The following is a 20,756-nucleotide window of genomic DNA, read 5'->3' as shown; positions in this document are numbered from 1 at the left end:
AAAATGTAAAGCATGCAAATAGCAACTATCTTAACATCCTCATTTATTATTTGTATCTCAAAAAGGAAGTTTATGCGTGATATTAAATATTGTTTTTTTAATGAACCCTATTTATTTAAATCTTGCAACAATCAAATCATAAGAAGATGTGTTTCTGTTGATAAAATAAACTCCATTATTAGTGAGTGTCTTGACTCAAACTATGTGGGATATTTTGGAAGATTTAGAACTATTTCCGAATACTTCAAGCTTGATTTTATTGGCCTACCTTATTTAAGAATGTGAAGGAATATGTAGAAAGATGTAATTAGTAATAAAGGGTAGGAAGTATAACTAAAAGAAATGAAATGGCAATGAATTTTTTTTTGAAATCAAAACATTTGATGTTTGGTGATTAGAATTTATGGTACGTTTTTTGCTAATGAATGGAAAGTAATATTATAATAGATGTGTATTATGATTATAAGTGGATTGAATGACTGACAACCTATAAAGCTGATGCTCAAATTATGATTAATTTCTTAATGAAAAATATTTTTTCAAGAGTTGGGATGATAAGAGTTTTAATCTGTGATGGAGGAAGTCATTTTTGTAAAAAAATAATAGAAACTATCCTTAAGAATTTTTGGATTTTCCATAGGATAGCTATTGCTTACGATCCTCAAACTAGCGGGAAAGATGAACTTAGTAATAGGGAAAATAAGAGGATATTTGAAAAGATTATCAGTCCTAATAGGAAAGTTTGGGAAATTAAATTGGATGATGCATTATGGACCTATAAAACTGCATTTAAAACTCTAATTTGTATAACTCATAAATTTGTTTTTAGGAAGTTTTATCATCTTCTTATGGAATTAGAGGAGTCAAAGAATTGAATTCAAATCTTGTAAACATTAAAGAAAAATGACTACTGCAATTGAATGAATTAAAAGAAATTAAAAATAAAACTTATTAAAATGTAAGTATTTACAATGAAAGAGTTAAAAAAGATATGATAAAAAATTCTTAAGATAGAATTCACTCCTGATCAAGATGTTTTACTTTTAATTCTAGGCTTAAGCTATTCCCAAAAAAAAAATTAAAATCTAGGTGGTCACAGTCATTCCTTGTCATAAAAATATTTTTCTATGGGACTATGGAAATATAAAACAAGAAAAGCTTGCATATCTTTAAAATAAATGGTTATATAATGAAACCTTATTTAGGAGGAGATATTGATTAATTGTAAGAAATATCTGAATTGGTTCATTATGAAAAAGTAATGATTGATATCGACTGGCTGAAGATTTAAAACTTAGCGCTTCTGGGAGGCAACCCTATTCTAATACTTATTATGTTATGTTATATAATGTTTTATTTTCAACACATATTTTTTGCATTTTTTATCACTCATATAAATATATGTGTTTATAATGTTGTTTGTGTTTATTTACATACTAACAAATTCCTTTCATACTTAAATTTTAATTATCGTCCAATTATTTTTATATACTGATTATTTAATTAACCCATATAAAAATGATAATTAAAAAAAATATAAAATTAATGATAATAATAAAACACTATATCCTCATTTTAATGAACTTTATTTACATTTCAAAGGTTAAAAAAAAATTAATACTTACCTCATTTAAACATTTGAGCTATTATCCTAATTTGAATTTTTAAGATAAACCTCTATGAATTTAACTTTTAAAATAAATAATTAGTACAAAAAATTAGATATTAGTTGATTAAAATTTGAAATAATAGATTACTTGAAGTTGAAATTAGTAATTTCATTAAGTCCATACATTAAAATTATTAAGATTATTGGAGAATCCTAAAGAAGAAGCTGATATTCAAAATCATTAACTATGTACTCCACAGAAGTAAAAGAAAAAGAAGTACAAAAAGTTCTTAAAATGAAAAATAAATGAAAATTTTCAAAAGAAAGAGATGAGTACAATAAAAAATTAACATCACTAAAAGCTTAAGATTTAAAATATAATCTTATACAAAAACTATAAAGGATAAGCTGAGAGAGCTAATATAAGGGATGGAGAATTAATGAAAGTACAATTCTAACTACAACCATATCTAGTTATTAAACTATGATTTTCACTTCAACATTTAAAAGTTAATGATTAAATCTTCAACTTATAATTTCGAATAAGGTAAAATTAAGAATGATTGATTAAGCTTAACAATTGGTATTTTTCCAAACTAGAAGTATAGCTTTGATTCATTTTTATTATTTCTAGACAGTAATATATCATCCTATATTTTACTAATTTTGAATTTTCACTTTTTATTTTGGCTAATCACTTAATTAGAATTAAAAACTTTTATTTGCTTCAGGACAAGGAGTTTAAGCTGGGGAGGATTGATAAGTGTAAATAATATTAATTTTTATGCATTAATTTGTAACTAAAAACATAATATTTTTATTGTGTTTGTACATGGGCAAATTTTTTAAGTTTGGTACAACACTTCGATTTCAAACATTGTACTACCATGACAACATCATTGACACCACAAGAGCATCAAAATATAATCATGATGATGCCCAATCTATATTTCAGATATCCACAACATCGGATGAGTCAACACAGCAAAGCCTAGTCTCTATCTACATAGTGTTGTGGTGCCAAATTCTAACACCATCAAGATAAGGAGAATGACACATGGACATCGTAGTTCTCAACCTTCAGCAGCGCTTCAACACTATAGTTGTAATCATTTATGACATAATCTTCCAACAAAGTGATGCATCAATTCACTAAACGTTGGTTCTATGTTAGCAGGCACCACAACAGAGAAAAAACCTTCAACGCTATAGTGTTAATTCATTTTATAAGCACCGCAGCATAAGTGTCTCGAGCACCGTGGTGCCAGAATATTTTTTCTATATTTTTTTTTATAAAGATTCCATTTGTAATGTAATTAGGGTGTTCAATCACTTCATAAATTTATGTCTTTATTATGATTCTTTAATTTTTCCTTGGAAGTGACAACTAAGGGAATTTAGATAAGTACTAGATACATTGCACTAGAGTGCTTGGCTTGTGTTTGTGGAAGAAATTTTGTAAGTTCAAGGAGGTGTGTAAAGGAGTTCATTGAACTCATCTGATGATATATTTTCTTTTTTTCTTTCTTTCTTTTATGCAATTTATGAAAATGAATTTGCTTCACTTGATCATCATGTCTGGCTAAATTCTCAAATTTTTTATTGATGGTTTAAATGGAATGTGGAGTACTAAAGAATTCTCTTCATCAATAATTTTAAGATGTTTTTAATATTCTAGGACTTCATTTAATGATCACAGTGGCTATATGTATAGTTAATATCAGTTGTAATGTGAATCCTAAGAATAGGAAAGCAGACACAACCATGTATGTTGGATTTGTATGATGTAAGAAAAGGCATAGTGCATGTCATGTATAAAATATATAAAGATGAATTATAATGAGGGGGTTTTAATAGTACATGATTTACTTACTCTTCTAAGATTCTCATAAGGTGACAAACTATAAGATTTTAGAGTGGTATTGAAGTTGCAAGGTTTAATTTGTCGTTTATCTATTCACGCTTGACTAAGTGGTCTGTGATGCATATTCTTTAAATAACATCCATATAAAACAAAATCATTAGGAAACATATTACATTTACATTCCATCAATCCAAATTAATTTATCCAAATAATGTTTCATTTAATTATTTTTTATTATAAATTAAATGATTAAATTTCCATAAAAATTAATTTTATTGAGTAGGATAATTGCTATAGTTGAAGTAGATAGTAATAGTATTTATATGTAAACATTCTTCCCTATGGGATATATACTCTACTCTATAACTATATTACTTAGTTTGGCATATATACTTGCATATATTATGTATGATTTTTTAAATTATTATATCAAAGAAAACCTAATAAATATTTTATGATTGATAGAGTCCTATGTCATTTTTACAATTATTTAGGTTACACCCTTGCCCCATTAATTACTAATGTATTTTTTATGGAAAATGAAGGATTAGGTCGCTCACATAACAAGTAGTTATATTTGAGCTAATTTTTAAAACAATTAACTCTTGAGATTAGTATTATCACCTGCATATCTTCTGTAATGTAGGACATTTTCCTATAGAGCCACTTAGGTAGATTTACAATATCTTAATGTTGCCTAGCCCTGAAATATTAACAATTCTTAAGTACTTGTTCCTATAGAACCCTTACAATCCTTGTCTAAGTTGACCATAGTTTGTCCCTATGAGGTGTCCAAGACCTTTAGCAATATTTCATATAGCACTTAAAACCATTTTGAAGTATTTTGAAGTATTTTGATGTTTGAAGTCAACCCAAAGTTTAAAAATCAAATGAACACTAAGATAAGCCAATTAAATTTATAGGTGTACCTATGTCCTAATAAACCATAGAATGACTTGAAAACCTCTTAGATACTTAGGACACTTCCTAAGTCACCCCATGTAGGAAGTATAACTTTCTAAGTAAACCTTTGGTTAAAAAAAAGCCAAACCTTAAAATTACAAAAAATTACAAAATTTTTATTAACCTTATTTTTACCCTTTAAGGTTCATGACCTTACGACTTAGGAAATTTGGGATTATTCCTCACCCAAGGTCAAATCCATTTGACCATATGTAATAAAATTACAAAAATTCCCTTAAGACCCATATTAGGAAAAACCAAACTTTTAAGCTTTAAACTTTAATTCAAGTGACTGAAACTCATCTTAGCATCACTTATGACCTTACTTTTCTCATTATTAAGCTTATTTGACATTAGTTGGCAAAATTACCAAAATTCCGTAATGGTATATATTTCAGGTTTTTTAGGTAAATAACCCACGTATTTAAATTATACTTACTATGAAATCTAGAAACTTTCCTGATGTAATGTTAAAAGCATACTTATGAAGATTCATTGTAAGATTATAACGATGACGTTATTGAAAAGTAAGTCTTAGATCATTTAGACTGTCTTCCCTTTTATAACTTTTAATGACTAGATAATTGACATAACACTCACTTATTGATGGATATATTCATCCAAGATCCTCATCACTACTGCTAGTATATTTCTCTAGCATTCTTTAGTTTGAAGGGTGTAACTTTATAGTATAAGACTCGTATAGGCATTCTAAATTTGTATACTTTCATATGAAGGAGACATTTTAATTTGATTATATCTAGATTAGACATCAAACAAGGAGAACATTACATGCGAGGAAGTAATATCTACCATGGGAGTTATTATATGGGTAATGAAATCTCATCTTTAGGTTAGGCTATCCTTAAGCCTTTGTAGTCTACACAAAATACGACCACTCTTCTTTTTAACTAGAATAAAATTAGTAAACCAATTTAAAATTTGTTCTTTCATGATGAAATCAACTTTGATTAATTTCTTGACTTTAATAATGACCTATTATTCTAAATCAAGCCACATGTGCTGAGGTGCTTATTTTATGGAAAACATATCAGGTTAAATTTCTAGATTATAAATTTCTATATTGTGAAATAATTCAAGTATTTCTTCATAACTCTAGGCAAAATAATCTTTAAAGACTTATAGAAATTTAATTATTTTATTTTCCTCAACGTCATTAGATAGCCTATGAATATCTTATAAAGTTTTCTTTATCCCATAGATTTATTACTTTTAAATCATCAATGATTTATTTAATCTCCTCTTTATGTTTGGGGTGCATTCCAAACTTGAGAGTGATAGAACATCTAAAGACTCTAAAAAAATTCCATTAAAAGATGTAGCATCTTTGAAAAGAGTTAGACTCTATATTGTTAGTTACCATTAAGTAATATTCATTATCATCAAATTGACATAGAGTACCAAATGTAACACATACTTTTCATTTTTTTTTATAATACTTTTTACTTCATAAATTTATATAAGCTAACAATGATCAACCTTGCTTAGTAAAATTTATTACAATAGTAGAGTACCATAAACAAGGAAGTTCTACTATTTTATTTAAAATGGATCATTATTAATTACATCAATTTTATTATTTTTGCTTGTGGAAGGGAGAAATTTACAAGGTGTATAATCTAAATTTAGAGTGGGAGAAACTTTTAATACAAACGCAGCTATATCATTTTAAAATAATGGGGTTAGAGCTATATTCTCTACATAGTTATGCTTTATAAAGGTAGTCACTTATGGATTATCATTTATAGTGATTTTGACCCAATCCTAGTAACTAATTATCTCTAAAGAAACATCAAACTTCAATTTTCCAATGATATTTATATATTCTATAACCTATTATTTTTTCAAACAGATATGATTCATCATACAAACTTGATTCCAAATTGATATATATTACATACATCTTTATTTTCATGTATTTCTTTTTTACTACTTAGCAACTTTTCATTTTTCCATACTATAGTCTCACTGTAGCTCATTGCTATTCTACTACCTCATTATACATGGGGTAGGATTTCAGTGCATATTTTGTTCAAGGTCAGGATATTCTACTTAATATTTTTCTTTATTTTATTTACTTTAACTTTTTTTCATTTTCTTTATCATCTTCAGCTAGTTTGAAGTTTCAAGATAATACTATCTACTTTTTGGATAGATAATATGTGGTGGTATATACTTACTTTATGAATTAAGAATGGATGCAAATTGTTTCGAACATGGATTCAAGGATTATAATTTTGATGATAACAAACAATTTTGACAATCCTATTTTTATACTACAATTACTATTGTATATATGTTTGTGTTGCCTTGCCTACTAATGTTTCAGATCCACAAGGTTAATTATAAATTAAGCTAGCTCAAGATTGGATCGATTAGGACTGAGTCAATCTGTATGTGTACTTCAAGGGTTTTTACCTTTTCTTGAGTCAAATATAATAAAGTGAATCCTGATGCAAAGTAACCTTGCACACACAAACTCAATGGGAGAATTTCTGTCTGTTTTAGAGTTTTCTATTTTTGATCATATCATTAATGGTGATAAAAAATCATCCTAGATGATTAATTTAAAAAAGAAACCCTAATTAGAGCATCCTGATTAAGGCAGCTGAATTAGGCAAATCATTTTGGACGATATAATTGTCATCCTCGATGATAGGCTCAAATCAGAAAGAATTAGCTGTCAACTCTTTTAGGTATGATTTTATTTTAATAATTCATATAGGATGATCCCATATCATCCTAGACAATTCATTTCAATCATGTCTAAAATTAATCAGGTGATTAAGGAAAGCAAATAAGGTTTGATTGAATCGATCATATCATCCTGGACGATCGCAACATCGTCAAGGATGATCAATTATAAGTACCTTCATCTTCTCCTGGATCACCTGGACCAGCCGAGCAATGTGGTGAACCAAAATCTCTAATTTTGAACTAATCATACATGATGCTTCAATGATCGTTCTAGAAGATAAGTTATATTTCTTCATCGTCCAACATATATGGCCCTGGATGAACATAATGATGTTCAAGATGATATGTAAGGTTTTAAACTAATCGTACATGATGATGTCCATATCATCCTAGATGATCATAACAAATAAGGGTTCCAATTGTCTAGCCCTCCTAGATTGTCCTGGCTGAAAGGGCTGAAAATAAACTGATCGTACAGGACATGTATAATCTTCGATGGCTTTTTATAATTTAGGGAAAATGTTAAGCCCTTTTTTGTAAGATCTCTAAATTATTCAAGTTGATATCTTTTGCTGCTGTCCTAACCTGAGAGAGCCAAGAGAAAGAGAAGGAAAGCTCAGGAAAGATAGAGAGAGAGGATATTTTGAGGGGGAGTTTATGAGGGGTTCACAAAGGTTTCTCCAAGTAAGGATCCAGGTCCCTGGTTTCTTGGATGCTCTTGAGAGGACTTCTTCAGCAATTGATCAAGGTTATTTGTCTACTTTAGGAGGAAGAAAAAGGAGTCTAGGTTCTCTTCCTGCTTTAGGAGGAAGTGAAAGGAGTCAGGTTCTTTGGCTCACTAGGGTCGGTGGAAAGGAGTTTTTGTATAGGCTTCTTCGCTTTACTATGGGAGAAAAATGAGAGTCATTGAGTTTAGTACAAAACCTGGAGGTGAGGCTCTGAGGAGTGGACGCAGGTCAAGTTGATTGAACCACTATAAAATCTAGTGTGCTATTTCTTATTACGTTTTCATATTTAAATTTATGCACTTTATTTTCATGTGGGTGATCCTATGTCCTATGTTTTAAAATATTTCAAAAAGCTTGTTCTTTTTATTTAAGATTTTTTAAAACTACTAATTCACCCCCCTTTTGGTTATCCTCAGGCTAGTTCATAAGGGCTTAACAACCCTAACAAACTTTCAAGTGGTATCAGAGAGAGATTCATAAAGTCTAGTTTTTGAAAACTTTAGAATTTGATTCATGGCTAACTTTAGTAACCAAAATACTGTGAAAGGGTATTCCATAACCCGACGACCTCTTTTTGACAATATACCTTTTAATTTCTAGAAAACTCGCATGTCCACTTTTTTATAATCTATTGATTACCGTATGTGGATGCATGTTAAAGAAGGTTATTCTGCAGCATCACATGAAATAAATGGCATTAAAATTAAACTTCCATTTATTGAATGGAGTTTTGATGATAGGGATCTAGTACAAATTAATGCAAAATGTTTGAACCCTTTTTTTGTGCTTTGAAATCAGAAAATTACTTCTGTGTCTCAACTTGTACCACTGATAAAGAAATTTGGGATCGTTATGTATCACTTATGAAGATACAAGTGAAGTTAAGCAATCTAATTTGAATATTTTACTTCATGACTACAAACTCTTTTGCATGAAACCTAGTGAATCGATATCTAAAATGTATACTAGGTTTACTTAAATTGTCACCTAACTACATGCCTTAGGAAGAGAGCTAACTAACTCTGAGAAAGTTAACAAAAATTTGAGATGCTTGCTTTCTTTCTTTGATGCTAAGATTTCTGTGATAACTAAATCTAAGGATTTGAATGTTTACTCTATAGAAAACTTGCTTAGATGACCATTACTTACGAATAAAGAGTGAACCAAAGATAATTTGATATAGGCGAGAAAAAGAAGGAGAAAACTGTAGCGCTGAAGGCTAGTGATATGGATACTAATTCTTCTTGGTCTGAAAGCAATGATGTTACCTTAATCACTAGGCAATTCAAAAGCTTTCTAAGGAAGAAATAAAAGCACCATCAGAAATGAAACAGAGGTAAGAGTAGCAAGAATTCTAAAGGTTCTTATGATATCATTTGTTTTGAATGCAAGAAGCTGGGACATATGAAAGTTGATTGCTCTACACTTAAGTCACACCCAAACAAGGAGAAGGTTAAGGAGAAACCCAAGTTTAGGAAGGATAAGAAGTGAATTCAAAAGGCTTTATAGGCAGATTTTGCATTTGACTCCTCTGAGACTGAAGCTGAAGAGGAGACAACAAACTTGTGTTTGATGGCAGATGATCATCTTGGTCAGTCTGACCAAGATGAGGTATGTGAGCTAACTTACAATCAACTACTTGAAGGTTTTGAAAAAATTCATTCATCGTATAGAAAGCTTAAGAAATTATATGCTAGCTTAAAACTGGAGTTTTTAAACTTACAAAAAGAGCATGAGGTTTTCCATAAGGATCATTCTACACTTGATAGCAATCACATGATATTACTTTATGAATTTGATGAGTTAAATAAAAAGTATTCTGATTTAATCATTGAGCATGATTCTTTGAAAGCATTAAACATTGAATTAGAAATTAAGTAAAAGAATTTGGATACTCTTGCAAATGATTTAGACATTAAAGAGGATGCTTTAAAAATAAAAATTTCTATTCTTAAAAATTCAAACAAGTTTTTAGAAGTTAGACTAACTACTTACAATGAGAATAGAAAACCACCCACAATGCTTGAGTTTCACAATCCAACAAATCACCATGCATCATTCAAACCTAGGAAGAGGCACTATAACCCGAGTATATTAGTCAACCCATTTCCTAATGTTAGATATTTTTTATGTGGCAAGTTAGGACACATCTCCCACACTTGCTCTATTCACCATAGTACACATTGAGTGTAGAGACCTAAATTGCATGATTCACAATATAACACACATGCTTTATATTCTTCTTTCCATAAGAAGGGACCCAACCTTGTTTAGGTTCCTAAATCTGACATTTGATGATTTTGTTGGTGTACGCTCACCAAATAACTCATGAGAGCATGTGGTACCTAGACAATGAATGCTCATGACACATGACTGGAGATGCCAATCAATTCATTTTGCTGGACGCCAGGGCTGGAGGCAAGGTCACTTTTGGAGATAACACCACTAGAGAAGTGGCGGGCATAGGTATAATCAAAAACTCCAAGAACCTTTTGAATAAAAATGTTTTACATATTGATAGCTTGAAACATAACTTTCACAGGATCAAACAGCTTTGCGATAAGGGCTTTATACTAAATTTTTTGTTAAACACATGCATCATTAGTTTGAATAATGACACTAAATTATAGGGAAAAAGGATTAATAATGTTTACATGCTTAATTTAAATAACATTGAATGGGCTACTTCATATATCTTAAAAATTGTTGTTGACGAGTTTTGGTTGTGGTATAGGAGATTATGTTATGCCAACATAAAAATCCTTAGGAGTAACCCAAAAGGACCTAGTTAGAGGTGTCCTCAAGCTTAAGTTAACTAAGGACTACCTGTGTGGTGCCTACCAAATAGGAAAAAAAATCCAATTCTCTTTTCAACCCATTAAGGACATTAGCACCTCTAGACCTTTAGAAGTCCTTCATATGGATTTGTTTGGACCCATTAGCACTGCCAGCTTAGAGGGAAAAGTCTATGGATTTGTGTTATCGATGAATACTTGAGGTTCACTTGGATTAGATTTTTGTCACATAAAAGTGAGTCTTTTGATGAATTTAGATCCTTCTTCATTTGGATTTAGAAAAAGCTAGGTTGTGAGATTTTGATCATTCATAGTGACCATGGTGAAGAGTTTAAAAATATGATATTTGTAACTTTTTGTAAGGATCAAGGATTTAGTTACATCTTCTCAGCTCTTAGGACCCCTCAATAGAACGAGGTAGCTGAAAGGAAGAACAAGACTTTAGTTAAAGATGCTAGAGCCATGCTTGATGAGTATTCACTTCCAAATACTTTTGGGCAGAAGTGATAAATATAGTTTATTATGTGTTAAATAGGGTGAATGTTAGATCCAAACTGAATAAGAAACCCTATGAGATCATTAAGGATAAGACATCTATCCTTTCTCACCTCCACATCTTTGGCTGTAAGGTTTTCATTCTTAACAATGGGAAATCACTCTTAGGAAAAATTGGCTTAAAATATGATGAAGTGTTCTTAGGATATTCAAGTGTTAGAAAATCCTTTAGAGTTTTTAATAAGAGGATATTGGTGGTGGAGGGGACTATTCATGTAGTGTTTGATGAATCTTATCCTAAGAAGTCTAGAGTTGAGGAAGAATATGAAGTTGGAGAGATTACCCAAGAAGTGGAAACTACTAATTTGGAGAAAAGGGTAGAGACTCAAAACACTAATGAAGTAGGTGAGATTACCCAAGGAGTAGAAACTGGTCATCTAGAGGATAGGGTAGAACCTTAAATCCCTGTACTTAGAGATTGAAGATATTCTTCGAGTCATCCTAAAGAACTGATCTTAAGAGACCCTTCTGAAGGTGTCAGAACTAGGCATGGACTTAGGAATGAAATAAACTGCTTTGCCTTTATCTCAATAATTGAACCCACCAACATATATCAAGCCCTTTCTAATAAATTCTGGATCTTAGCTATATAAGAAAAACTTTACCAGTTTGTGAGGAATAATGTTTTAGAGTTATTATAAAGACCTAATAATCAAAGTGCAGTAGGAACCAAATGGATCTTTAAGAATAAAATAAATGATTTTGGTGTGGTGGTTAGGAATAAGGAAAGATTGGTGGCTAAAGGGTATAACCAAATAAAAGGGATTGATTTTGAGGAGACCTTTATCTCTGTAGCTATATTGGAAGCAATTAGAGTACTACTAGCCTTTGCATGTTATAAGGGATTTAAGCTTTCCAAATGGATATCAAGAGTGCCTTTTTTAATGGGGTAATAAAAGATGATGTGTTTGTAGAGCAACCCCAAGGTTTTGAGAGTTCCCTATTTCTAAATCATGTTTACAAATTCAAAAAGATCTTATATGGATTACAACATGCACCCAGAGCTTGGCATGAGAGTCTTAGCACATTCTTACTAGAGAGGGAGTTTGTTAAGGGCAGCATAGACACCACCCTTTTTTTGAGGAAAGTAGGAGATAATTTACTCATTATCCATATCTAGGTTGATGATATACTTTTTGGATCTTTTGATAAAGACTTAAGTGATGACTTTTCTAAAACAATGAGTAAAAAATTTGAGATGAGTATGATGGGAGAGTTGTCCTACTTTTTTGGGTTTAGTATAAGGCAAATGGATGATGGAACTTTTCTTAAACAATTAAAGTACACTAAGGACATCTTGAAGAAATATGAAATGGATAAAGCTAAGCTAATAAATACTCCCATGAGCTCCAGTGTCTAGTAAGACAAGGATTAAAATAAAAAATCTGTTGAACAAAAGAAATACCAAGGAATGATTAGATCACTTCTTTACTTGACTGCTAGCCGACCTGATATAATGTTTAGAGTTTATCTCTTTGCTAGATTTTAAGCTGATCCTAAAGAATCCCACCGGACTGTAGTTAAGAGAATCCTTAGATATCTCTTAGGGACCCAAAACCTGGGAATATGGTATCTTATATTGCATACTTGATTTCATGGATTGTGATTTTGATGTTAGCAAATGCTTTGACTGCCTTCCTCTACTGATGTTTCAGGACCAAAAGATCAGACGACAAATGGAGCCAGCTCAAGATTGGGTAGACTAGGTCTGAGTCTATCTGTAATTTTCTTTTTTTCCCATTCTTGAGTCAATTGTAAATGTTTGAAGTGACTGATGTTAAGTAACCTACACACACACAATTGAGAGATTTAGAATTTATGTTTTTACTCACATCATCCCGGATGATATTTATATCAGCCTGGACGATCGAGTTCAAAATAGAAGTTCTAATCAAGAATTCTTTGTTAAGGTAGCCATAATTAACTTATCCGCCTGGATAATACTTGTATAAACCAGGTTGATATGCTCAAAATAGAAAGAAATAGCTGCCATAATCAATTTAGGTATTTTGTATTTTTGGAAATCGACGGGGACGATCGTGCGATCGGCTTGGACGATATTACATAATTATGCCTAAATTGATCCAGGAATTAATAAAGTAATTAAGGATGATTGATATGATCACATCGTTCTAGACGATCGTGGGATCGACCAGGACGATCTATTCAAAACCATTAGTTGCTCCTGAACGATAAATATCGGGCAACACAAATTAAGGGCGATGCTTTGGACGATTTTCCTCTGATTTGAACTGCTCGGCTGGGACAATCGTGAGATTGGCCTGGACGATCAAGCTAATTTTCAATCATCCAGATCATCTTCAGGGCGATGTTCTAGCCGATCATCTGTGATTTGAACTAATCGTACAGGACGATATGTTTATCATCCTGGACGATAAAGTCGACAACTTGCAATTATTGAGCTCCTTTGAAGCTCTTCTATTTAAGAGCTCTTGTTCAATATTTTTTAAGATATCTTTGGCTGCTGTCTTGACCTGAGAAAACCTAAAGGAGAGACAAAGAGAGGGAGAGAAAGAGCAAGAGAGGATCTTGTGAGGGGGTTCACAAGGGTTGCTCCAAGCATTGTTCCACTTATTCTTCCCTAGAGTTTCTTATGCTTGGAAGGGTTGGGAGAGGTAAGTTTCAACAAGTGATCATGGTTCTCTGCCTACTTCAGGAGGAAGCAAAAGGAGTTGGGTTCTCTGCCTTGCTGGGTGCAGCAAAAAGGAGGTGTTTTTGTAAGGGCTTCTCCGCCTAGCTGTGGGGGCTAAAGGAGAGTCACGTTGGTAGTGTAATACTCGGAGGGCGCCTCCGGGGAGTGGACGTAGGTCAAGTTGACCGACCACTATAAATCCCTGTGTTCTTATTTACTGCTTCCTCACTTTAATTTTTCGCACTTATTTTTCCGTGGTGATTTTGGTTTGTGACATTTGAATTTGTTGTAGTTATTCTGCATTTTGCTTGTGGTTGACACACTGGGTGTATTGTAAGCCTTCTATGATGGCTCATAGGAACTTGCACTTGTTGCATTCTATATGTATTTTGTTGTGGTCTTTGACTCATGCAGTGCATCCACCACTACTACAGGTAGGCAAGTAGAATTTTTCCTTCATAGACTAAAATTGACTACAGGATACTGCATTTACTGATGTATTTCTACATCTACTCACATGTGGAATATGGTGTGTATACCTGTATTTGTAGAGAACTCGTGTGTTGCAGCTCTTCATATTTTCCTCGTAGGTGACATTTAATGCGTATGATTGGTCTTCTATAAGAGGCGCATAAGCACTTACATTTGTTTTTGGTAATTTTCCGCACTTTAATTCTTCTCCCCCCCCCTCTTGGTTAGCCTCGGGACTAGTTCATAGGGCCTAACATCCCTAACGAACTTTCAAGTGGTATCAGAGCAGGATTCATAAAAACTAAGTTTAAAAACTTTTTGAATTTTGATCCATGGCTAACTTTGGGAATCGTAATAAAACTCAAGGATATTCTATTACACGACCTCCTTTGTTTGACAACCTTCCTTTTGATTTTTGGAAAACCCGCATGTCTACTTTTTTGTAATCAACTGATTATCGCATGTGGATGCTTATTAAAAAAGGATATTCTCCACCTTCTCATGAAATTAACGGAATTAAAACTGAAGTTGCTTTTACTGAATGGACTACCGATGAAAGATATTTAGCTCAATTGAATGCGAAGTGTTTGAACTAACTTTTTGTGCTTTAAAGGCTGAGGATTACATGCGTGTTTCTAGTTGCTCTACTGGAAAAGAGATTTGGGATAGTATGTGCATTACTTATGAAGGAACTAATGAAGTAAAACAATCTCATTTGAATATTCTCTTGCATGATTACGAACTTTTTCATATGAAACCTTCTGAATCAATTTCTGATATGTATACACGATTCACTCAAATTGTAACTTCTTTGCATGCCTTAGGAAAAGAACTTTCAAACTATGAAAAAGTGAGCAAAATTTTAAGATGGTTGCCTTCCTCTTTTGATGCTAAAATTATTGCTATAACTGAATCTAAGGATTTAAACACCTATTCGATTGATAACTTACTTGGCTCACTCATTGCTTACGAGCAAGGGGTGAATCAAAGAAATCTTGATGCAAGTGAGAAAAAAAGAGAAAGTAGTGAATCAAAGAAATCTTAAGGCAATTAAAAAACTTTCTAAGGAAGAAATACAAGCATCATCAAAGTTGGAGAAAAGGTAAGGATAATAAATATTCTAAAGGATCTTCTGATGTTGTTTGTTTTGAATGCAGGAAGCCTATACATGTCAAAAATCTTGAAGCTTGTACTTTTCCTACACTTAAAGATCACACAAGCAAAGAAAAGGTTGAGGAAAAACACAAGCTCATGAAGGACAAAAAGAGACTTCAAAAGGCGTTTTGGGCGGATTTTGTAACTGATTCATCAGAGACTGAACCTGAAGATGAAACAACAAACTTGTGCTTAAAGATGAAAGATCATCTTGATCAAAGTGATAAAGAAGAGGTATGTAAACCAACTTATGATTAATTATTCAAAATTTATGAGAAAATTCATGCATCATACAAAAAACTTAAGAAAACTCATGCTAGTTTGAAGTTGGAACTTTTAAATTCACAAAAAGAGCATAAAATTATTCTCATAGATCATTCTCCGATTGATTCAAATCACATGGCTCTACTTGATGAATTTAATGATTTAAACAAAAAGCATTCGGAATTAATTGATGAGCATGATGCATTAAAAGTTTCACACACCTCACTCAAATCTGATTTGAAGAAATCTAAAGAGATAGAGCGCAACTTGAGGATTGATAATAATGCTTTAGAAAATACTAACTTGAGGCTTAAAGATGAATTGGACTCAATTAAGAGAATTTGGATGACACCTACTTTTGATCTAAAGCCAAGACCTAGGAAGATGCATTACAATCCAAACCATTTAAGAAATCCTTTTCCTGGTGTTAGATGCTTTTCATGTGGCATGCTAGGACACATCTCACACACTTGCACTATTCACCATAGTATACATTAGGTGTGGAGACCAAAATTACATAATTCATAGCATAACACACATGCATTATATTCTACTTTTCATAACAAGGGACCCAAACCTATTTGGGTTCCTAAATGAGATAGTTGTTGATTCTTGCAGGATTGCTCTCACCCAAGACCTTGTGAGAGCATAGGATACTTTCACAAACGGAAGCTCACAGCTCATAAATTGCTTAAACTTGCTGCTTCATAAATTCTTGAAATGCATTTATTGTTTAATGTTGGTTTATTTTTTGTACTAGTGTTTTGTTATTTTAGTTATTTGATCTTTTTTATTTTAATCTTGGTTTTCTATATGATGATTTTTTAAGCTTTTAGATTTTGGAGATTTAATGCCAATGATTAGCATCTCTACATCATTTAAAGGGAGAAACACAGTTGATGTTTTCCCTCTTTTTAACCTCTTTTAGTATGTATAATGTTTTTGTTCTAAAAAAAAGTCTAGCTCATTTTAACAAGTGGATTTTGAAATTAAGATCTTTTTTTTTTATCTTGATACAATAATCTATCCTATATATAATGTCTAAAGTTTTTATATATCTTTCAAGTTAATTGAAATCTTGCCATTGCACATATCATGTGATTTTGATTGTGTTTTGTGATTAGTTCTTCCATATGTTAGAGAGAGAGAGCTCCTATTCTCTAATATCTGGAGGATATACTCACAACTAAGAATCATTTTTAGGAGATTGTAAAAGAGAATTTAGCTTGCAAAAAAAAAAGTGGGAAGTGGCAAAGACGCCAAATTGGAATAAAAAGAGTATACATAAAAGTGTATCAAAAATCAAAAGATGCTCAAAGAGCAAATCAAAGTGACAAGAGACATAAAATGAGCCCACTAAAAGCAAGCTATCCTCTCTTTTGAAATCTTTTAAAACTTAGAAGAACTCATGGGTTATTTGATATTTTCAAAGACTTGATTTCAAATTCCATGATTGAGACAAATTACTTTGGTATATTATGTATGAGATATTTATCATTGTAACCAAGTTTTAAATGGATCTTCTTTTTGCCCAATTAAGTTATTCTGAGTCAAGCTTTTTGTTTTCAAAAGATAATTTTTACCTTGAAAGAAGTTCGAGCTAGGGATTAATAGGATCGGATATTCTACCATTTTCAGATTGTGACATTGTTAACATATTGATCTTTTGAATCTCTAAATTTTAATGTTTTGAGAAATTTGTCAAATGAATGCTTTGCTAAAAAAAAAAAATTAAAGAAAAAAAAATCTTCTTTCCTTTGATTGTTTTTTGTTTTTTTGTTGTTGTTTGTTAACTTTTTAATTTTTTATTTTATTTATTTGTTTGGGGCTTTATCTGATCATCTCCATCTTTCCTTGGTTTCCAAACTCTTATCACATCGTCCTGGCCAATACCTCTATCGTCCTGGATGATATGATAATTTCTCTTCAAAATTCTATCTACTGAACTTTTCTGAGCCTTCTATAACGCATCGTCCCAGCCGATCCCTTATCGTCCTGGCCGATATGATCGAGCTCTATTATAATCATTTTGATCATCTTGGCCGATGCATTTGTTGTCATCGTCTTGGCCGATACACTAGATCGTCCTGAATGATCCATGTATCAATACATTTAAAATCCTTAAAATCAGCTTCGGACGATCCATTATTGGACAATCATCCTGGCCAATCCACTATTCGTCCTGAAAGATACACGTGGCACAGATTTAAAAAGTTTTAATTTCGGCCAGTACGATTAATTATTGTGCATCATCCTGGATGATACACCTAATCGGCTTGGATGATGTGCTTTTTCAACGGTCATCTGGGTTGACTCCTCGGGATGATCACCTGTGTCTAATCGTCCTGGCCTATATCTGATTAGCCCGGCCAATCGGCCTGCCTTTTTGACCAATCGACCTGTACAGAATAATTGAACCATATCGTCCTTGACGATTATACGATCGTCCTAGATGATGTGGTCGTTTCTTTAAATTCAGGCCTTTCCGGCCATTGTTTTCACCTCAAGCTTCTTCTTCTCTCGTTATTGCTTACTATTTTCTTGTTATGGCTGGTGGGAAGCGAGTCCGACAAACTTCTAGGAGTTCTTCAAGGGCTAGGATTGACCCTCATTTCAGGGAGGCATAAGATGAAGCTGCTTACCATCGATATAAAGAGTGTGGGATTACTGTCTCAAGAATCATTAACCCTGTCCACTTCTCATATTCAGTATTAGACCTTTTTACCCACTCCTCTATGTGCTTCATTCTTACTCTTATTGTTCCCTTTAATACTGATCTTCTTCGTGAATTTTTTGCAAACCTTCGCATAAAATCTGCTTACACAGCCCTGATCTCCTATGTGAATCGACGCCCGGTCGAGATCACATATCAGGATTGTGCTGAACTGTTGTAGCTATCCACCACTGGGATAAGCTGCATACCATTATTTATGATCCTGATTTTGATCGGACCTCGGCAAATCATTTTCTTTGTCAGACCAACACATCCTTTCATGTTGGGGAGACTAGCTCTTTAGTCAAAGATGCTACGACAATCCAACATGTCCTTCGCACTTCCATAATTCCAAAGGCTGGGGGTCGTGTCCACATCACTCATCTACTTTATTTGACTACTTTTTACATCATAGCCCATAGAAATTTTAATGCTACAGACCTAATTTTTTGTTACATTGATCATTTAACAACTATTCGCGATCCAAGCCATAAGAGGAAACCCAAGCTTGCTTTAGGACACCTTATAGCATATATTCTTGAAACCAAATACAATCTTCAATATCCTGCTCCTCCTAACCTCCCAACTCTCTTCTACTCGAACAGCTTTTTCAATACCCTTCACAGTACTCATCTCAACCCAGGGGATGGGGAACCTCGGGGGGTTGAGGAAGAGGAGGCTACCGATCCTATTCCTGAACCATCTCCTCTCCACCAGCTCTCATAGTTTGATCAGTTAGTTGAGATATTTGATCAATTGGAGACCCGATTCGACTCTTTTGTTTTTCACCAGCAGCAGCAGCACGATGGGGATGTAGCCCGTTTTGATGCTTATGCTGCACACCAGCAGCAGTAGCACGACTAGGACATGGCCTGGTTTGGCTCACAGTTTGCTGCCTTGACTAGTTACTTTCAGCAGCCACCACCACCACTACCTCCGTCTGATGATCAAGGACCCTCATTTTTCTAGTCTTAGATTTTATTTCTTGTAGTTGCTTATGTTTATTTTTTCTTCTTTTTGTACTTTTTTTTTATTTTAGTTTCTTTTTAGTTCAGTCTTCCTTTTTGGGATCTCAAAAGGGGGAGTAATGTGTTTGTACTTGTTAATATATTTGTACTTATTAGTTTGTACTTGCACTTGTTTGTATTTAATTGATTTCTTGTTGTCTGAACTTGCTTACTCAAATTTTTAAATTACACTGTCATAATCATCAAAGTGTTTGCCATCATTAAAAAGGGGGAGATTGTTGCAAACTTGATTTCATGGATTGTGATTTTGATGTTAGCAAACACTTTGACTGCATTCCTCTACTGATGTTTCAGGACCAAAAGATTAGACGACAAATGGAGCCAGCTCAAGATTGGGTAGACTAGGTCTGAGTCTGTCTGTAATTTTATTTTTTCCTTTTCTTGAGTCAATTGTAAATATTTGAAGTGACTGATGTCAAGTAACCTTACACACACACACTTGAGAGATTTAGAATTTATGTTTTTACTCACATTTAAATATCGTCCTAGATGATCGAGTTAAAAATAGAAGTTCTAATCAGGATTTCTTAGTTAAGGAAGCCGTAATTAACTTATTGGCCTGGATGATACTTATATCTGCCAGGACGATATGCTCAAAATAGAAAGAAATAGCCGCCATAATCAATTTAGGTATTCTGTATTTTTGGAAATTAACCGGGACGATCGTGCGATCGGCCTGGACGATATTACACAATTATGCCTAAATTGATCCAGGAATCAAGGAAGTAATTAAGGATGATTGATACGATCACATCATCATGGACGATCGCGGGATCGACTAGGACGATATATTCAAAAACCCTTAGTTGCTCCTGAATGATAAATATCGGCCAACAAAAATTCAGGGCAATGTTCTGGCCGATTAGGATCGGAGAGTTTGAATTCAGGGCGATGCTCTGGACGATTTTTCTCTGATTTGAACTGATCGGATGGGACAATCATATCATGAGATCGGCCTGGACGATCAAGCCAATTTTAAATTGTCCAGGTCATCTTCAGGGTGATGTTCTGGCTGATCTTCTGTGATTTGAATTGATCGTACAGGATGATATTATTATCGTCCTGGATGATAAAGTTGGCAACTTGCATTTATTGAGCTTCTTTGAAGCTCTTCTATTTAAGAGCTCTTATTCAACATTTTTTGAGAAATCTTTGGCTGGTGTCTTGACCTGAGAAAAGATAAAGGAGAGAGAGAGAGAGAGGGAGAGAGAAAGAGAGGATCTTGTGAGGGGGAGCTTGT

The sequence above is a fragment of the Dendrobium catenatum genome, unplaced genomic scaffold (genome assembly GCF_001605985.2).
Source record: "Dendrobium catenatum unplaced genomic scaffold, ASM160598v2 fragScaff_scaffold_879, whole genome shotgun sequence".
Taxonomy (NCBI): Eukaryota; Viridiplantae; Streptophyta; class Magnoliopsida; order Asparagales; family Orchidaceae; genus Dendrobium; species Dendrobium catenatum.
The sequence above is the reverse complement of the archived record's forward strand: the minus strand, read 5'-3'. Positions refer to the sequence as shown.